Source organism: Eptatretus burgeri, chromosome 13 (assembly GCF_056783735.1).
Source record: "Eptatretus burgeri isolate ZD-2024b chromosome 13, Ebu_testis_v1, whole genome shotgun sequence".
NCBI classification, from domain to species: domain Eukaryota; kingdom Metazoa; phylum Chordata; class Myxini; order Myxiniformes; family Myxinidae; genus Eptatretus; species Eptatretus burgeri.
In genome coordinates, this window is record NC_140973.1 from 63,549,974 (window position 1) to 63,572,027 (window position 22,054).

The 22,054-nt window shown below is 43.1% G+C and overlaps 2 protein-coding genes across 4 annotated transcripts in view; one reads left to right on the forward strand and one right to left on the reverse strand.

Annotated features, from left to right (window-relative positions):
• Positions 1–22,054, forward strand: part of GUCY1A2 (guanylate cyclase 1 soluble subunit alpha 2) — a 118,659-nt gene that overhangs the window by 87,214 nt on the left and 9,391 nt on the right. The window lies entirely within an intron of this gene.
• Positions 11,853–22,054, reverse strand: part of AASDHPPT (aminoadipate-semialdehyde dehydrogenase-phosphopantetheinyl transferase) — a 123,692-nt gene continuing 113,490 nt past the window's right edge. The window contains exon 9 of the mRNA XM_085852782.1: positions 11,853–12,292. The gene's annotated coding sequence lies outside the window, so the exon portion shown is untranslated. The remainder of the gene's footprint in view (positions 12,293–22,054) is intronic.

Here is a 22,054-nt window from a genome sequence, read left to right on the forward strand (position 1 = left end):
TTTGAACACACCTTGTATATATATCGAAAGACCTACCCACATCTCGCAACTGTGAATGGAGGGAATAGCCAATGAGCTCTCACCGAATCAACTAAACCCAGGTGGCTAGGATTATATAAACAATTGACCCCTTCCCCACCCTCTCGCTGAAGAAGCTGCATAAAGCAATTCAAGAAGACCTACACAAGGTAAGTGCTATGCTGTTTTGAACCCTTCCCAGAGTTCCTCAACAACTATAAAGACGTTCACACATCGTACACACATGAGAATCCCAATGCTGCACATCCCCTCATCTACCGGACTGGTTTAATCACTTATTGGCGAATCATCAGCGATAGCGCAGACAGCAATGCTTACCAATGATGCTCCCAAGCATGTACCACGTACAAACGTCAATAAGGACCCACTCACATCTCTCACCTGTGAATGGAGGGAATAGCCAATAATCTTTCACCTAATGAACTAAACCCAGGTGGCTTGGATTATATAAATATAATATACGGATTCGCCAATCTGCGCTGTTGCTGATGATTCACCAGTAAGCGATGAAACCGGTTCAGCAGCTGAGGGGGTGGATTTTTAGCTGGAATATTCACAAATATATTATGATAAGGTATTTATTATATCAGAGGTGGCAGTTGAGTAAGAATAGAGATGCCAAATGCAGGTGGAAAAGGAAAAGAAAACAAAAGAGAAGATAGATGATGTAATTAAATGTTTTAGTTCCATGAGTCTCTTCTTTGTACTCATCACGACTTCAGCACACAGCTTCCTCCTTTCTTCTCCCTTATATCTAAAGAGAATCACTTCTAATAGTTTAAATGCCATTCATTCATGCCAGTGCTGAAACCACGGCTTGATAAGAATGACCAGAAAAAGGGCCTGGTCATTAAATATAAAAAGAGTTAGCTTTTAATTAAGCAGGGTCACCAAGAGAGGAAGCCAGGAAATGTCAGATCGACTCGTAAACCAAATGAAATCGCTCTGTGTATCTGATTGGCACACAGGGTGACATTTAACCCTGAAAATCTTAAAGAGAAGGAATAAGAAGTCTGTCATCATGCCAACAGTAAGCAAGCAAACATCAAGCCTTGTACTTCCAGTCTTATCGTGAGAGATCTCAACAGTCTTTCAAAGTCTTGTCTGCCACAGTCGGGGTCAACTCCATGATCATTGTGAGCAGTCTGCATCACATCTACCTCTGCCCACCCCTCCCCCCTCACTGGTTTTATACTTTACATGGTGTATGATCAATTCAAATGCTTTCTACACAAAATATGGTCACCCAGAAGTGACATTAAATGAATTGACATTAAATGCTCTTTCTTTGCTCTTGATTTGTTACACCCTTCACCATTTTTTTTATGTTGCTAGTGGGCCTGTTGCTTCATTGGACCAAATTTGCATTGGTCTAATCAATGTAGGAGCATGTGGTGATCAGTTTGGTGTATCACACTCCCCTTTGGAAAGCCCCAGTAAAACCCTGTACTCCTGTATCAAAACGGTTATTATTGTTGTTCTTCTTTCGGCTGCTCCCGTTAGGGGTCGCCACAGCGGATCATCCGTAATGATCCACATACTGATTTGGCACAGGTTTTACGCCGGATGCCCTTCCTGACGCAACCCTGGTCGCCTCTTACGACACAGGGATATGGATTGGGTTTCGCCATGATTCTGGGCTGCCCTACACCCTCTCATAACGCGGCCCAGCGCAGAGCTTCCGTCCTCAAGCGATCCTCCAACCCAAGCCTCCGAGTGGCCGGATTACAGGCGCACGCCACTACGCCCAGTCAAAACGGTTATTATTACTGTCCCTTTATTTGGAGGATTGTGGGAGCTGAATTTAAATTATCCGAATCAACTCATGAGGACATGACAATCATTTTGGTGTATCACACTCCACATCAGAAAGCTCCAGTAGAACTCTACAAAAAAAAACATGACACACACAAACCTCGTCCATTGTAGTATATTATCTGCTGTATATACCGGATGATCCGTAAATGAAAGATCTTTAAACCACTGAAAGCTGCTCTCATGATCCCCAGGCAGCCCATAACGGCCTTTTTTTTAATTTTTTTTATTTTGATTAATTGTTTCTTCATTTAATCACAAATATTCACAAGTCGCAGTTTTACGACATCACAGCACTTCTGTGTATACCACATTCCTTGTGGTATACACACCATGTTGTGCCTACTTTATAGCCAAGCACAGATTGTTTTGATTGCCAACTCTTAATGGCTAGCCAGCTTAATGGCCAGATTTGATGGCCAGCTGCCACTTAGAGTTGACCATATGTAAAGACTGAATCTTCCAGCCACACACCCACCTTAATGAGTGTCTGTCTCTGGGCTTTATTGCTTGTCATTGCAAAAGCCACCCAGACATGGAACTGCCGGCGTTGCCATGCAAATGCGTAGTCGCATTTCCTTGGTGCCAGTGTAACGCGTGGGATGTACACAACATGACCAGCATCATCAACACCTGTTATTTCTGCTTCTCATAGCTGCCCATTATGAACAGCACGAAGCAGGAGCCTTGTGCCATTGCACAGACCTTCATAATCATTGGGTTTGAGATTTCTCAGCAGTATCAGTGGCATGCCTGACTTAAGGTAGAGGTGCTGGGGTATTAATGAATATATGCTTTGTTACAATGTTATCATTTTTTGTTTGTTTGTTATTCATTTTGAAAATAGAATGACGTGCTGTGGAAGGACCGATGAAGCTGCTCTGCAGACCTTATCATGGCGTGCATTTAAAACATGGGAATTCTTACAGATTCTTTGGAGTTAATTAACCTGATTAACTCAGGAGATCATGACGATCATTTTGGTGCATCACATTCCACATCAGAAAGCTCCAGTGGATCTTAACAACAACAACAAAAAAAAACACACACACCTCGTCCATCTATAGTAGATACAATGTAACAGACAGGGTGAAACAGAAAGGACGAGATAATGATATTTGTAATTCGCTGTAACTATGTCACATTAATAATTAATCATTGGCATTTTTTCAATGGAAACTTTTTTCGAAAATTTGTGTTTCAATGAAAAGTTGTTTTATTATCCTCGATATAATATAAAAACAGCTTTATGTCAAGTGGAACCCCCATTCCTTGATGATAGGAGGAAAACCACGGGGTAAACCTCCAGGGTCAGATTGCGGTGGAGTGTGTCGGAGTGGTGCTGAGGTGTCGTCCATCAGACGGCGGTCTCCTTGGGTTAACCTGAGGTGGTCCCTTTGGGTGGGTAACTGGAATGTCCTATCTCTGAGAGGATGATCACCTGTCTCTGTTGTCATCTGAGCTCAAGCGTTTGAACATCGCTATTGCACCACTCTCTGAGGTTCGGAGACCGGCTTGCGGCAAGATCATAGTGGGTGGTTACACCTACTATTGGTCTGGTCGCTCTGATGGTTACCATGCCCAAGGAGTTACTGCAGCTGTGTCCAATAAGCTGACCCCAATGATAATTGAGGTAACACCGGTCAACGAGCGTATTATGAGATTAAGGATTCGTCACTCCTTGCGTGTCGTTTCCATGGTCTCTGTATATGCTCCGACTGAGGCGAGTGATCTCACCGTGAAGGACACATTCTACGCCACATTAGAGTCTGTAGTTGATCAGTGCTCTCGGCAAGGTACTCTTCTCGTCTTGGGGGATTTCAATGCATTGACTGGCACTGATAGGGATGGTTACGAGATGTGTATTGGTCCCCACGAGTCTGGAACTATGAACCAGAATAGCACTAAGTTCCTTGACTTTGCAAGAAGTCATGGACTTAGGGTGGCTGGTTCATGGTTTCAGTGCCCACAGGCTCATCACTGGACTTGGTATGACAATGCTGTTGATGTCGCAAAGCAGATCGACCATGTGCTTGTTGATGGTCGCTGGAGGATGATCCAGAACTGCAGGGTGTACCGGCCTGCTCATTTCCTCAACACTGACCACCGGCTTGTTGTAGCAACTCTGAAGTTGCAGCTTAAATCCAGGAGAATGGTGCCATCCCACCCGGGGCTGGATGTTGGCAAGCACAAGGAAAAGAGGGAAGCTGAGGAATTTGCGCACAGGCCAAGTGGGAATTTGGGGGGTCTGGGTGCTTTGGGGGGTCCTGAAGAGATGTGGAGTGCCTTCGAGGCCACCATTCTTGATGTTGCCGATGGATGTCTTAGAATTCAACGTAGGGCAAAGAAGAATTTTGTCTCTCAAGGGACACTGGATACCAGTGACCAGAGTCGCAGGGCCAGGCTAAATGGCAGAGCTGAGCTGTTCCGGGAGATGAGGCATAAAACGGTACGTGCACTGAGGGTGGACAAGGAGGCCTATGTACAAGGAATCTGTGAGGGGGTAGAGTATCACCTGTGGTCAAGTGATTCTCGTCCCACTTACAGGGGAATTTGCGCATTGCGTTCATCCAAGCCCATCCCTCGGTGTACTGCAGTTCGAGTAGAGAGTGGTAGGCTTTTGACAGAGGAGTCCAAAGTGAAGGCCCGTTGGGCCGGTTACATTGAACGGCTGTACCAGGCTGATCCACCAGCTGTCGAGTGGGATGTCAGTGGTGTTACAATCCCTGTTGCTGACCCTCCAATCAACTGTGATCCACCTTCATTTGTGGAAACACAGGCTGCGATGAACCATGTTGAAATGGAGAGAAGCTCTTGGGATCTATGGCATCCATGCTGAACTTCTCAAGGCTGGTGGAAATGCTATCCTCCTGTCGTTGCTTGCAGTTCTGTGCTCTGCTGGAACACAGGCATCATCCCAACTGACTGGAAGAGGGGCCTTGTTGTCCCTCTCTTGAAAGTGAAGGGTGGTCGCCAGAACTGCAACTACCAAGGAGTGACGCTGCTCTCAGTGCCGGACAAGGTCTTTGCTCGGATAATTCTTGATAGGGTTCGCCACCATCTGCTTGAGCACCAGCGTCCAGAGCAGTCAGGCTTTACACCAAAGAGGTCAACGTTTGACCGTATCCTTGCTCTTCGGGTCCTCACCGAACGCAGACGAGAGTTTCGGCAGGGGCTGCTTGCAGCCTATGTTGATCTCTGTAAAGCGTTCGATTCAGTGAATAGGGATGTCCTCTGGAGCATTCTTGGTCTTCGTGGGGTGCCACCAAAATTGATCAATCTGATGTCTGAACTCTACTCTGGTACTGAGAGTGCTGTGAGATGTGGTGGTACCATCTCTGATTTATTTCTAATTGTTACTGGAATTCATCAGGGATGTCTACTGGCCCCCACACTTTTCAACGCTTATATGGACTGGATTCTCGGGAGGATGTCGGAGAGATCAAGCTGCGGTGCATCGTTTGGGAATGTCAAGATCTCTGACCTTGATTTTGCAGATGATGCAGTCATCTTTGCGGAGACTCTGGATATCCTTTGGGGAGTCAAATGAGGAGTCAGAGCTGCTGAGATTACGGGTTTTCTGGGTAAAAACTAAGATCCAGGCTTTCAATGACATCTTGGATGCTCCTTTCCTGTCTGTACCTGTTTGTGGCGAGGATGTTGAGGTCATGGAGAGAGTCACTTATCTTGGCAGCGATATTCATGTCTCGGCTGACTATGAGCCAGAGGTCAATGGACATCTGGGGTGGGCCTGGGGAGTCATAGAATCACAGGATCATGGGGTGTGGTGCTGTTGGTACCTGTGCAGGAGGATGAAAGTCAAAGTCTTTATGTCGTTGGTGCTTGGTGCTTTAGATCCTCTTCGAATGTGAGACTTGGACTCTGACCAGGGATCTGAGACAGAGACTTCATTCCTTCAGTACCAGGTCTCTTCGGAGAATCGTGGGCGATCACTGGTTGGATTTTGTGTCCAATGATTGGTTACTGAGAGAGACTCAAATGAGATTTGTTACCTGCATAGTCCATGAGCATTAGCTGTGGCTGTATGGTCATGTGGCTCAATTTCCTGACACTGATCCTGCTCCTCAGATTCTTTCAGCGAGGGAGCCTTGTGAGTGGAGGAAGTCCAATGAGCCAACCACGTACCTCGTGGTTGCACCAGGTTGACTGACATCTCAAGGAGATAGAGATGGGACAGGCATCTGCTTAGGTGATGTCCAGACGGAGACCCTTGTAGTATTGGCGTAAAGTGGATGCAGCGACTCGCTGCTCCAGTGCATGCTCCCATACATGACCTGACCTCCATAACTTTTGCCTTATAATTGTACTCCAGGGGGTCTTGTGGCCCTTCAGAGTTATTTGAGAGTGGGGTCTGCTGTCCTCTGATTAGCTTTTGTCCCACCACTGCTCGATGATGATGCACAGGAATGCTTTGTATGCTGTATTCAGCTGATCAATGTACAGGCAAGACTTGATATGGAGGAGAATGCTAAATTGGTCATTGCTTTCAGAGAACAAACGTGATCATTGGCTGCTTAAAGACAAATTGTGATGGACGGAACTGTTGAGAAACTCAAAGGTCCTTTATCCAAAGTCATAGAGTGAAAATATGACTAACAGAAACTTTCCTCTCCCAAGACGTGTCTGACTCCCAAGTATCTCTCCCCGGTTACTCCCTCTTACGGTTTGACAGACCTGAGACTAGTCCTGGTGGAGGTGTTGCTCTCTTCATCAAAGACTCTATTCCTCATTCTCCATGCACTGCTCTCACTCCCCCACACCCCCAGGAATACCTCTGGCTACGGCTTCCCCTCCACTCCCACCTCATGTTTATATGTGTACTGTACCGTCCACCGAACAGTGATGACTCCATCTACACCTCACTATCCGAAAACATGGACCATCTTCTATCTTCTCATCCAAACTCTCTCTTCCTCTTATGTGGTGACTTCAACTGTCATCACACCAGTTGGCTCGGTGTGGGTACCTCTCTCACCTGCCATGGCACCTCAGCAAAAGCTTTCTGCGACTCATTAGGACTGACTCAATCGGTCAACTTCCCGACCCGGATCTCAACCAATGGTACTCGATCTCTTCTGGATCTGATTTTGACAAATTTCCCTGACTATATCTGCTGCTCTTCCTTCGCTCCAATCGGTTCTTCTGACCACTTCCTTGTCAAAGTGGACATCTCTCTGGCTGTTATCAGAGAACCACCTCACCGCCGTCGAGTCTGGCATTTCACTCAAGCCGACTGGCAGGGTCTCCGAGCAGCCATCAAACTTACAGACTGGTCTCCTATCACTACTTTCTCAAACATCAACTCATCCTGGGAATTCTTTCAAAGAAACTTGCTTTCCCTCATGCACAGATTTATCCCCTCTCGTGTTCAGTTGTCCTACCCTTCCTCCCGCCCTTGGTTTACTGAAGCTTGTGGCGAGGCAGTTGTCCTGAAACAACTTGCCTTTGCCTCATGGAAAGCAAACCCAACTGAGGGCAATCTCAGTTCCTTCCACAAAGCTCGGAACAAGTGTGTATCTACCCTCAGAAGAGCCAGAAAACAACATCTTTCTCATCTCAAGTCTGAACTCTCAAACCTCTCTCCCTCCTCAAAATCCTGGTGGTGTTTAATCAAATCTGTTTCTGGTGTATGTTCCCCCTCCATCCCTCCCTTACCTCAAATGGCCGCACTGCTGTTGCCACACGTGAAAAAGCTGAATGTCTAAACTCGGTGTTTGCAGCTAAATCTTGTGTCCTAAACCCATCACTATCTCTACCCACTTTACCCAGTCGCACCCAACTGTCCCTGGACTCTGTATCCTTTTCTCCTGACAAGGTGGAGAGCTTGCTTTCAAACCTCGAGTCAGATTCTGCAACCGGTCCAGACGGCATCAGCCCACGTGTCCTCAAAGCCTGCTCTTCTGCTCTTGCTCACCCTCTCTCTGTTCTATTCACCCTCTCATTTGCCCAAGGTCATCTGCCATCTGCTTGGAAATCTGCTAACATCACTGCCCTGCATAAAAAAGGTGCAAAAACAGATCCCTGTAACTACAGACCAATCAGCCTTCTCCCAATCATCAGCAAGGTGATGGAATCCATCATCGCTTTAGACATGAATTCCTTCCTCTTCTCCAATGGCTTGATTTCCAATCATCAATTTGGTTTCAGACAAGGTCACTCTACCCTGGATATGCTGCTTCTGCTCTCCCATCAATGGATGGAGGTCCTCAATGCCAGACAGGAAATCCGAGCCGTATCCCTGGACATATCACGTGCTTTTGACACAGTCTGGCACCCTGCCCTACTCACCAAACTCTCTTCCCATGGTATTCAAGGCCATCCCCACTCATGGCTCGCAGACTTCCTCTCCTGTCACAGCCAACGTGTGGCCCTAAATGGAGTTCTCTCATTCCCTTCTTCCTGTGCAGGCTGGAGTTCCTCAAGGTAGCGTTCTGGGCCCTGTTCTTTTTCTGGTTTTCATCAATGACCTCTCGGACTCTCTGGAAAATCCTCTATTTCTCTTTGCCGACGACTCCACCCTCTGCCGTACCATCTGTCATCCCTCAGACCGGCAAGCAGCAGCTTCTTCGCTCACTGCAGATCTGGATAAAATCACAAACTGGTCCAACACATGGAACATGTCTTTCAATCCAGACAAATCTCACACTCTCACTATGTCTCTTCGAAAGGACCGTTTAGAAACCCCCCTCCCAATCCACTTTCTCAACAATCCTCTGGAAGAAGTCTTTTCTTTCAAGCTTCTGGGTCTCACTATCTGCCATGACCTTTCCTGGGAAAGTCACATTTCCAACCTCGCCTCAAAAGCCAGTCGCCGACTGGGAATCCTCCGTCGTGCTAAGTCCTTCCTCGGCCCTCTTGAGCTCCTGACCACTTACAAAGCTTTTGTCCGTAGCCTGATGGAGTTCTGCTCTCCCCTCTGGGCTGGTGCTCCTGCCTCCCACCTTTCTCGGATTCACGCTGTCGAAACCAGGGCATTTAAGATCATCGGCATCTCCCGCAACGAAGCTGAGTCTTTGGGCCTCTCACTCAATCACCGCAGGTTCGTCGATGGTCTTTCTATCTTCTACCGACTCCTCTCCAGCCTTGCCCCCCCTGCTCTCTCTGCGATTTGTCCCCACCACATTTCCACAGGGCGCTCAAGGTCCGCCAACAACCCCCTTCTGGTAAAACTACCAAAATCACGAATCACTGCTCATCTTCACTCTTTCATTCCTCTTTTTTCCCGCCTTTGGAATAAACTTCCTCACTTTATTCTTTCCCATTCTTCCCTCCAGGCTTTCAAAACAGCTGTTCACCACCACCTCTTATCTTCCCCCATCCAAATCCTCGATCTTTTCTACCCCCGATAATCCACCCAAGCCCACTTCCTTCAATTCCCCTGCTTTCCTTCCTGAAAGTCCCTGTAATGTCCATCTTCTCTTCGCCATGTTCCCCGTCCCATCCCCATCCCTCTCCCTTCCACAGTTCACCTAATGTGTCTGTTCCCCACTGTTTTGTCCCTCCCACTCCCGCCCCTCTTGTCTCATGCCTCCTTGCTGTGAGTTGTGTGTTTGCTCTCATACGAGCCTCGACCAAGGTATACAAAAAAAAAAAAAAAAAATTATCAGATTCCTTTGTGATGAATGTGATGTTCTCGGTTTTAACCCAATTACGACCTTATCCAGGTCAGAGAAGGTCGGGTACTGCCAGACTGTTGTCAACCATTTTGGTGGGGGTCGGGGAGGAGGTGGAGGTGAGCTGGAGGTGAGGTGGAGGTGAGGTGGACAACAGCCCTTACCAAAAAAAAATTACTTCTTCATTTCTCATGAGATCTCATGAAAATCTTTTGAAAATGAAAGCAGATCTCATGAGAAATTCCTTGGAGAGAGTATATATATATATATATATATATATATATATATATATATATATATATATATATATATATATATATATATATATATATACATATATATATATATATATATATATACATATATTGTGCACCCGCCGGCGTGCGAGCGGCCACGTAACTCGAACCGCGGCACGTCGCCCACCGGACGGACAATTCTGTCGTGACCCTCTCGGACTAACGCCGGGATCTAGTCACGGGTGGGCCTTTCGGCCTCACCACGATCGTGCCAATCGGCCCCCTGCGTGGGATAGGGTTGTTCGCCAAATTCGACCTACCTAAGTACCCACGCGGAGGGTAGACCGGGCGATCGCATCTCGCCGCAGGTCGACTCCGGACACGGGCCACTTAAGCGACCCGTTCCGTACTATCGGGATAACCGAGCGGTGTTATCGTCGGCCTCGACGGTTCCGATTACCAACCCTTTACGTGAAGCAAGATGGAGATTCAATTAAAGAAAAGACGAAGCGAAACGGGAAAAACAGTTCAACATAAGGCACATTTATTCCGCAGCACACGGAGAGCACACATACACAATTACAACAATTATGCACCAAAAGCAGATGTTACAAAAGAAACACAACAATGCAGATCTACTACCGACTACGCGAGCACACGGCAACACTTACACAGTTTTACTTTACAGACGGCGCCGACAACACATTTACTCAAAAGCAAAAGAAAAGGGCCACCCTCAAAGACAAGGGGACAGACGGGGCCTGTGGGCCGCGAGACCGGGTGGATCCTACCCGTGTCTTGTGATGAGCCGCAAATGTCGCGGCGCCCCGACTCCACGCTCCTCCATGGGTTTCGTTGGCACTGCTTGGAGTGGGGTGGGAACGGGGCCCCCTTTTTGCACTATCTCAGCGCGGGGGGAAAAAAGGGGGGAATTGTTGATGTTCTGGGAAAAGAGGATAGCTGGCTTGCTTGGGTCCCGCGACGAGCGACTCCACTGCGACCTCGTCGCCGACCGCCGTCTTCCTTGCCTTGGACCCGAGCTATTCGACCTCCTCCCCAATTCTCCTCAGCCGACTGCAGCAAACCACCTCGACCGTGCTCCAGGCTTCAGGCTTCCCCTCTCTGCAGCTCCCGACAGACTCCGAACCCTGACAGACTCCGACCTCCGACAGACTGACTCTCCTCCAGACCTGACTTGACTGCCTCGACCTTTTCTCCAACTCAAACTGACCAAATTCGCCCCGCGCTCGGTGCTTTATAGTCCGGCAGGAGAACCCATATGCAAATTTCTGGATAAGAACGAGCTCGGGGGTGGAGCCACGCTCGCCCATTGGATGGAGAAAAAGGGGCGTGAGTCTCCCCTGATCCTCGAATTTGCATATATCGATTCTACTCTGACGCGCCTGGAGGCGGGGCCAAACCGCCCCGCGCTTGCTGATTGGACGGATCAGAAGTGGGCGTGTATCATTCCTGATCCGAATTCTCCTCGGAAAGGCCGCTATTTGCACCCACGGCTCGGCGCGCATCCCGCACGAGGCCAGGACAGCCTGACGCTCGGTGCCCACAAGCGGTGCGGGAATGGCCGCGGAAGGAGAGGCGAAGGTGGTGGAGGGTTTAAAGTGGTGGTCCATGGCCATGGCGCCGTTTGGAATGGCAGTGATGCGATGTTTGCGGGAGCGAGTTGTGAAGGTAAAGGTCGTGGCTGTTGGCGTTGTTGTTGTTGTTAAGCGGCGTTGCGGTTGGTGGTTGTTGTGTGATGGCGGTTGAGACGTGGTTGGTTCAAAATAAAGATAGAACAGAAAAAAAAAAATCTTAAAGGGTCGCAGCCCGAATGAATCACTTTTATTCCCTCTAAACAACGGGTTTGGGGCTAACTACACATGTACTTACAGAGATATCTCACCTACGGGACCTGAATGGTGGTTTGCGAATTTCCTCAACCGCAACAATGTATGTATATATATATATATATATATATATATATATATATATATATATATATATATATATATATATATATATATATATATATATATATATATATATATATATATATATATATATATATATATATATATATATATATATATATATATATGATTATTGTTAGCAGACATTGTAGGATAAGGCTTGAAAAACAATTTCAACAGTCTAACCTCAAGTCATAATATCTATCATGTGATCAGAAAGGGGAACACAAAAAAAAAAATCTTCAATTTCTTTAAAACTTCCCCATTAATTACATCCCCTGATGGAATTCGCATCAAATCAACGGTTTGTGAACTTTCAGTTTGAAATCCTCTGAGAGCAGTTTTATAAATGTTGAATGTGCAAACAGTGGAACTGCTTTAATGTGGGGCATGGCAAAAGTGTCCGAAGGAAGAAAGCCTATATGTATTGTGTCGTGTGCATGGCTGAGGTTTGCACAGCTTTGTTTACACCGATTTATCATCACCAACATGAATGAGGCTCATGATGTAAATCTTTTCCACTCTCGTTGTTCATCCGCCTGGTTTTCATGTTGCATCCTCCGCACCAGTGGCTTTTCTGTAGGCCCCGTAGTTTGTGCTGAAAATGGATTATGTCGAGAAACATTTTAATAATCAGTTGCAAAGGTTCATGATTTACATTTTATGTACACTTGAGTTGCATGCTCGGGCCAAAATAATTTTTAGAAAAAACAACTGAGATTCTACCAAGGTCAACAAGTTATGTCACTGACGTCGCCATTATCCTCAGGGTCAACGAGCATGCACAGGACAATTAAGTGATGATTGCTTGAAAAACATGGGTTACATACAATTGCCTTGAGACACTTGCATGATTGGGAAAAATTTGTGTGTGTGTGGTTGGTTGTTATCTCCGTATTTGGGTTTCAGAAGGTGGAACGGAGTCATCATTGCGCTCGAAGTATCCACCTCTGCTTCAGTGAAGGATCTCAATTCATGGACCAAGTTGTGAAGTTTTGTTTGTGTGTGAAGTTATGGTGTTTGAGTGTCACTGCAGCCATCATGTTGGCTGACCGCACCACCGTCACGTTGCAGTGCCCTGTGCAGCACGGCCGGATTTCGAGTTGCGGGGGTCCTGCGCAGGGATTGACTGGTCATTGTATGATCCCATCACAATAGCTCTCACTCGTCCATACTTACCACAATTTGTACTTTACAGCACCACACAACTTTTTATCATATAGAACACAAATCTGCATTTTATAATAATTGTATTGAGGATTTCAGATTATATGCCACTACAGATACAGAAGCGACATCCAACTGAACAAGAGCATGACAGTCAACTGAGACAAGAACACCACACTTATCGGAGTGTACGTGTGGCAAAAGCAACAGTCACTACAGGTCACGTGACGGGATACCATATTGTCAATTCGACTCAATCACGTCTGTGTGCTGGAAGCTCTGTTTCTGGTGGTGGAGATGAATGTGTGACACAATCAGGGAGTGAATGCTGACGCAAACTCAGATTTTACGGTTTCGTTTCGCTTTCATTTCCCATTAAGTCAGGTGCTGGAGCAGCTGTTGCATCGTCCCTTTAACATTTTAACAAAACCTTTTGTTTTTCAAAACAGTTTTGTGGAGGTCCCCACATTGTGCAGGACCCAGGCAGCTGCCCAGTGTGCCCTGCACTAAATCCTACACGACTGTGCAGGCTTAACAGAACATATGTTTGAATTTAAAGGAAAAAAAATGTTAAACGGAGGACTCAAAGTTCAATATAATGTATGAAAACCTGCACAAAACCAAATTGCTTCAAATTGCACAAAACAAGGTTTATTGGTTTAACAAGGAAAAACCACCATTAAAGCCCTCACTGCGTTGGGCATCAGTGCATGTCGACGTGTCAAACAAAACTTCTGCTTCACTTTGATTTTCAAATGCTCATGGCAATGCAGTCAATGCAATAACTTCAAGCACATTGTACCGAGAAAGAAATAATCGACCGAGGCAAGAGCTACTTGCGATTGCCATGAACAAGAAATCGACCTGTTAGTGGTGACAAGGCCACAAATGAAATGTTCCTTCCATTCCTATCCTCATCGTGAGAGGGTATGTGTGTCACCCTTGGCTGTATCCTCCGCACGCACTGCAGGATAGGTGAAGATGACCCACATCCTAATGGCACTATTGTTCTGCAGTTGTGCTTGGCAGCAGTCGCGATGAATTTTGGAGTGATTTGTTCTGGCATATTGTTCTCGACATAAAGTACATTGAAGTGCCTGTGGTTTGTGCAGGATTAGCTGCACATAAATAGAGCTCATTTTAAAAAAGATGAGCACACAATGTCCGGGAGGACATGCTGTAATGGCCTCAAGTACTCAAAGTGGACAACTTGTTGTGCAGCCGATAACCATGGAAAGAGTAAACAATTACTTTGTTTGATACATGATTATGTCTCTTTCAAATGTTTAAGAATACTGTAGCTGTGAAAATCATTTTTAGAGGTCGAATTTAGTTAAATATTTTAAGACTTACTTTATTACCTCTACCACCGAATGTGGAAGGAAGTTATGTTTTCACCCCTGGTTTGTCTGTTTGTTTGTCCATTTATTTGTGTGCAGGATATCTCAAAAAGTTGTGCATGGAATTGGGTGAAATTTTGTAGGCAGGTTGGGTTTTTGACAAGGCCAAATTGATTAGATTTTGGTGAAGATCCAGATCTGACGACTAGAAAAATTTTAAGTGATTCTTCACCATTGAGAGATAGAGTCAAAAATGATATTGTACTGTATAGCATGATATTTCAAAAATGTATTGGGCCCGATATGTTCTCGTGGATCAGGATTGCGTGGCGGAGGTATGTGCTCCATCGAGTGCCCTTCTAGTTTTAATCGTGTTAAAATGCTTCTTTGGATGAGTGCGGACTTGAGAGTTACATAAAGTCATGATGTGGGTTTGAAACGCGATCGTGGCGTTTGACAGGCAAGGCGAGGTATTGACGTGTGTGTCATCCATCGGATGGGCGAAAAGCCAGAGGACTCGTCTGCTGGGACTGGTTGTTGGTGGATGTTAAAGAGCCCACCATGTCTTCAGTGAAGAGTAGGTGAGTTACCGCCAGCATCCTGAACCAAACGGAAGGTCAAATACTGCAATGGAGTCATCAGAAGAAACTAAAATTTGAAATGAGCAAAGATGGAGTCATCAGGAAGAATGTGGATAGGATTTGGGTTTCAGCTGCAACTCCTCCACCCTCTAACAAATTTACAACTTACTGCCCTCAATGACGGCAAACCAAGCATAGTCATCACCTTTGCCAAGAGACTGTTTCAAGGGCTCTGATGCTTTGCTAAAAGTATGATACATTGATGATAATGATAAAAAAAATTTTAAAAAGAGGAAAAGATAGCAGTTCTGACATCATTTCAAAAGTCAAATGCACCCTCTGATGAACATCTCTCAGCAACAAGAGATGTCCTTCTCAGGCTGACCTTGATGGATATCATTTTGAAAATTGTGATAATGGACAGGAAGCTATTCACAATGGTTTCTGTGATGCTGAGAAACGCTGGTGTGATGGAATTGATAGAAAAAAAAAATAAACTATTATTGTGAAAAAGAATTCCACTTTACAACGCTGTTGTGTAAATTATACGATGTTGTATGAATCAGAACAAAGGACGTTACATCGTAAATGTATCAACGACCCGAGACTAATGCAGCAAAGACACTTCAAAAGCATTCTCAGGAAATATCGCCAACGATGAAATTTCAGAACATCTCAAGATATTGAGATGTTCACTTCGTGCAACCACTGATATTTTTTGAGATATCATGCTACACATAGTATTTGGCCCCATCTCTCAATGGTGAAGAATGACTTGAAAAATTCTCGAATCCGGATCCAAATTCGGATCTTCACCAAAATTGAATCAAATCTATAGAACAGAGGTTTACAGATTTTTCTTTGCCAAAAGGTTAAATGCTTACTCTGTATCAATTCACCTTTTACAACAAAATGGTTCCATGAAAGTTTCCACCTGCTTTGCAGTGGAAACCCAATGATACAAGTGTTTAGGGTTCCACTTATCACGTGTTCCGAATATCAACACACGCGCATCTTGAAAGTCCCGTTATTGAAAGGATAATCATTCAACGAAAAGGTCCAACACAATTAACTACTGCCAATTATACTGTAATGGATGGACTGTCAGGATGGCAAAGAAGGATTCACACTCGCCCGTCTAGCCTGGGTTTGAGCCTCGACCCAGCTATAAACTGTCATCCTTGTGTTTAATATGCAGGGTGATGCATCAATGTGTGCACATGCAATGGATGCACATCAAGCTGGATGACCCATCTGCCAGCACTGGTTCTTTTTGGACCTTAAAATCCCACAGTGTCTTTCCTGAAGAGTAGTTGACTCACCTCGAGCACCCTGAACAAGTTAGAAATTCCTGCCACTATTTGTCGAGTATCTTGCGGTGACATGGCAACCTGTCCAGGATCGGTTCTATTCTTGAAACGCTTCTTGACTTGACGTGATACGCAGTAAAGGTTAACCTAACCCTCCAACGAAGTATTATTACCTTGTGCATGCGAAACAACAGCGGGGTTAAGCAATTGCTTCATGTCAGTCCATCTGATCAGAGTTTATGATCGAGGAACAACATATTTAGATTGAATGTAATATTTTCAACACAAATTGGAACATGTATCGGAAGACAAGTCTGCCATTTCACAGAACATTGGCTCTGAAGTCATCCTGATCGCACATGCGCAGACAGAATGGAGATAATATTTTTAGTCTGTGTCTGTCTGGCAGTTAAACGTAATTTAAAATCATTCCAAACGGGAAAGTTACTGTTTATAAGGACGTTATAAAGGACACAAACAACAGGCACAAATAATGAATGTAGCATTTCAGATCGGGTGATATAATAGACACTGGGTAAAGTTGGTGGTAAATTAATTTCTTTATACGCCTTTAAACCTTAGTATAAATTTAGTTATATACTTGAACACTATATAACACAAATCGCCTTCATAATACTTCCAAGAACCATGCACTACTGCATATCAATATATAGCATGAGAGGGCGTGGCACGTGAGAAGGACAGTATCGGGGTAAAGAAGACTCTGCCGACATGGCTCTGTAGTATGAGGCTGCTTCAGCAGTGCCAAACTTCCGAATTTTTTTAAACAATACTTAATATCATTATTTCATTAAAATTTAAGTATATATTTGAACACTCAGTGAGGCCCTATTCTAGCATATTGTGTGCAGTTTTGGTCACCACAACTCGGGAAGGACGTAGATGCCATAGAGAGGGTTCAGCGCAGGGCGACACGATTGATTCCGAGCAGAGCAAGACACAACTATGACGAGCGGCTGAAGGAGACGGGGCTTTATACACACGAAAGGAGGTGGTTACGAGAAGATATGATAGAGATGTTTCAGATAATGAAAGTTATCGATAAAATAAGTGCAGAAGAATTATTCAACACAATAGATGGTGATAGGACCAGGGACCATAACCTGAGAGTAAAGAAGATGAGTTTTTTTCTTTAAATGTTCAAATAATTTATATATACAGGTATATATTTTTTATTTTGACATCCTTGGGATATCACTGGACGTCCCACAGAGTCTTAACCGCATTCCTCCCCTCATTCTCCCAATGGACTTGCATCATTTTGACTGATAAAATTGGTCTGGTGTTGATGTGGTGTAGGCATGATGGGCCAAATGGCCTCCTCGTGCGACTCGCTTCCTTGTGTATCCTTGTGTAACATTGCACGGGGTATCGTGTTCTAAGAACCCTCAAGTTTCTAATTACAATGCAGTTTTTGGAAGTATCATGATAACTTCCATTTATTTTAAATTTTATTTCACCTAATTGCATTTTTCTTTGTTTTGTATTCTGTGGCAACTCAAAAGAACAATTTTAGACTCAAGAGTTTAGCTGTCCCAGATGCCTTTGTAAAAATTATTCTTTTGTATTTGATGGAGGCTTTGGCTCTGCTGGATGAATGAGCTGGAACTTGATGAGTTCATTGTTCTGTGAAGTCCAGTGCAATTTTAATCAGTATTTGGTAATTTTTAAGGTGATATTTAAAGTAATCCCTTATTCTGGCTCATCTTTGCTATTTACTTATTCCGGTTCCTTCTAATGACTCCTTTGCAGTGTTTGGACTGTTTGATGATGTTTGTACCCTCTCCTGATGCCAGTATTTGGTCTTCCATTTGACTATATTTGTAGCTTATCTTGACGCAGTGTGGACTTTGCTTCTCCACTGACGGACCTCTTGTACCTGTTGCTGAGTTTGAGCCTGGCGAGTAACTGTTGAAATATATCTATCCTGGTTCTTCTCGACATATTTCTTCTTTGTTCCTTTCACCTTTCTTTCAACTTTTCACATTTCTCTTTATTTATTTTAATTCTTGCTTTTTCTTTATTTCTCTCTTTCTTTACACCTACATTTGTGGGTTCCGTGTATTCGCGGTTAATAATTTTGGACATGCTCCTACATTCGCGGGTTCCGTGTATTCATGGTTAATAATTTTGGACATGCTCCTACATTCGCGGGTTCCGTGTATTTGCGGTTAATAATTTTGGACATGCTCCTACATTCGTAGGTTCCGTGTATTCGTGGTTAATAATTTTGGACATGCTCCTACATTCGCGGGTTCCGTGTATTTGCGGTTAATAATTTTGGACATGCTCCTACATTCGTAGGTTCCGTGTATTCGTGGTTAATAATTTTGGACATGCTCCTACATTCGCGGGTTCCGTGTATTCGCGGTTAATAATTTTGGACATGTTCCTACATTCACGGGTTCCGTGTATTTGTGGTTAATAATTTTGGACATGTTCCTACATTCACGGGTTCCGTGTATTTGTGGTTAATAATTTTGGACATGCTCCTACATTCGCGGGTTCCGTGTATTCATGGTTAATAATTTTGGACATGCTCCTACATTCGCGGGTTCCGTGTATTCGTGGTTAATAATTTTTGACATGCTCCTACATTTGTGGGTTCCGTGTATTCGTGGTTAATAATTTTTGACATGCTCCTACATTCGCGGATTCAGTGTATTTGTGGTTAATAATTTTGGACATGTTCCTACATTCGCGGGTTCCGTGTATACGCGGTTAATAATTTTGGACATGCTCCTACATTCGCGGGTTCCGTGTATTCATGGTTAATAATTTTGGACATGCTCCTACATTTGTGGGTTCCGTGTATTCGTGGCTAATAATTTTGGACATGCTCCTACATTCGCGGATTCAGTGTATTTGTGGTTAATAATTTTGGACATGTTCCTACATTTGCGAGTTCCGTGTATACGCGGTTAATAATTTTGGACATGCTCCTATATTCGCGGATTCCGTGTATTTGTGGTTAATAATTTTGGACATGCTCCTACATTCGCGGGTTCAGTGTATTTGTGGTTAATAATTTTGGACATGCTCCTATATTTGCGGGTTCCGTGTCGCGGCTTCCTACATTTGCGGGTTCCGGCCATGCCGGGAGAAACCCCCCCCTCCACGCATGTCTGGACTCAAGAAGAAGCCACAATACAAAGATTTTGCCCCGGCCAACGGGCCTTCGGATACAGCAGGTGGACAGTGGATCGTGATGGGGGATGGGATATAAAGATTTATTACCCTAACTAAAAAAAACATCACAACGCACCCCTTCAATTCCCACTAAACACGAGGAGGGAATCTGTCTACACATATACTTAATGGCATAACTAACTTTGGGTCAGCTGTATGTTTGAATGCATACGGTTCCCAGAACCATAACAATATACATATATATATATATATATATATATATATATATATATATATATATATACATTGTTACGGAAATGGCCCTTAGTATGCTACTAAATATCGGATTAGCCCAGATCCCCCATTAAATGCATGTTTAGCCAGGTTGTTAGGTAATTTGACGTTACATGTGTGTCGGGAGGTGTCACAGGCTGTTATTTGTTTTGTTCAGTGGTGGTGGATCAAGAGCTTCTTCTTCCTTCCTTCCTCTCTCCGGACAATAGTCCCCGCCCAGCGCTGAGAGGGGGAGTGGCCAAAAAGAGGAAGTGAAACTAAGGGGAGGAGTTTGTCGGCTTCGTAAAGGGGTGCGCCCCGAAAAGAAAAAGTGGTAAGAAACTGAGAGGACGGAGTTGAGCAGTCGGGCTTCGAGGCAAGCAGGAAAAAGGAAGGCGAGTGGTGATTCTGCTGGGAGAGAAACTGGACCTGGGCGTGCCGGGTCTGCCTTCTGTGGCCTGGAGAAGCGAGCCAGGGCTGAAGGAAAGGCAGGGAAAGGACTGCATGTGGTCTGTCTGCCCTCGGCTGGATGAGAAACGACTGGTGGGAGTCGTGATCTGCTGTGTATGGGACGGCTGTGTCTGTCTGCGATCTGCTTCGTGAAGGAGGCCTGATGAACAGGCCAGGCCTGGACTTGTATGCTGGACCTTGTGAGAAACCAGCTGAAACCCATCATCGACCTGACGGTCTTGTGCAGTCGATCTCGCGGGGTCTGAATGTGTGGAGACCGCGTACGTGGGCGGTGCGACAAAGGAGGACAAGCGCCATCTTGCCACGCGGCGTGCTTGAGCCTGGGGCTCGAATCCATGGACATTGGCTTGTTACGAGCGACATTCGTGCTTTTGACACTTTCCTCTCGTCCATGAAACATCACCAAGTACTCTGTCTTGTCTGCATGCTGTCTATGTCTTGTCTGCATGTCGTTTAAGGCTTATCTCGGTAGGGACCCCTTCGAAACCCGTAATCCGTATCTCCCTAGTTAAGAACGGTTTATAGATTAATTAAAACATTGTCGTGAATATTTTGCTTGTGTTGTGTTCCCCGATGTTCCCCAATAAATCTGGCTGATTCGTATGAAGTTGCCGCTTTGAGTCAATTCGCGCTGCGCTGAGAAACAATTCGCTCGATTGGTATATAAAACCAAAATGGTTACAGACTGGCAGAAAACGCTCGGCATCTGACAAAACCAGTCTGTAACTGGAGTCTATTTTCCCAACTGGTAAGGTCCAGTGGTACGTTGGTATCGCGATTGAAGATGCGTGACCCAAGGCTTGTGCCAAGCCAGCCGGCGTTATAAACCCCAGAGACGGCGGTGGTGAGGGTGGCGCCGAATCTGTAACATTTGGCCATCAAGAGTCGGGTGAGAATTCCGCCACCGCTGAATCCTCATCAATATATATGTGTGTATATGTGTGTATATGTGTGTATATGTGTGTATATGTGTGTATATGTGTGTATATGTATGTATATGTGTGTATATGTATATATATATATATATATATATATATATATATATATATATATATATGTATATATATGTATGTATGTATATATATGTATGTATATATATGTATGTATGTATATATATATATATATGTATGTATATATATATATATATATATATATATATATATATATATATATATATATATATATATATATATATATATATATATATATATATATATATATATATGTATATATATATATATATATATATATATATATATATATATATATATATATATATATATATATATATATATATATATATATATATATATATATATATATATATGTATGTATATATATATATATATATGTATGTATATATATATATATATATGTATATATATATATATATATGTATATATATATATATATATATATATGTATATATATATGTATGTATATATATATATATATATGTATATATATATATATATATATATATATATATATATATATATATATATATATATATGTATGTATATATATATATATGTGTATATATATATATGTATATATATATGTATATATATGTATGTATATATATATATATATATATATATATGTATATATATATATATATATATATATATATGTATATATATGTATGTGTATATATATGTATGTATATATATATATATATGTATATATATGTATGTATATATATATATATATGTATATATATGTATGTATATATATATATATGTATATATATGTATGTATATATATATATATATATGTATATATATGTATGTATATATATGTATGTATATATATATATATATGTATATATATGTATGTATGTATATATATATGTATGTATGTATATATATATATATATATGTATGTATGTATGTATATATATGTATATGTATATATATATATATATATATATATATATATATATATATATATATATATATATATATATATATATATATATATATATATATATATATATATATATATATATATATATATATATATATATATATATATATATATATATATATATATATATATATATATA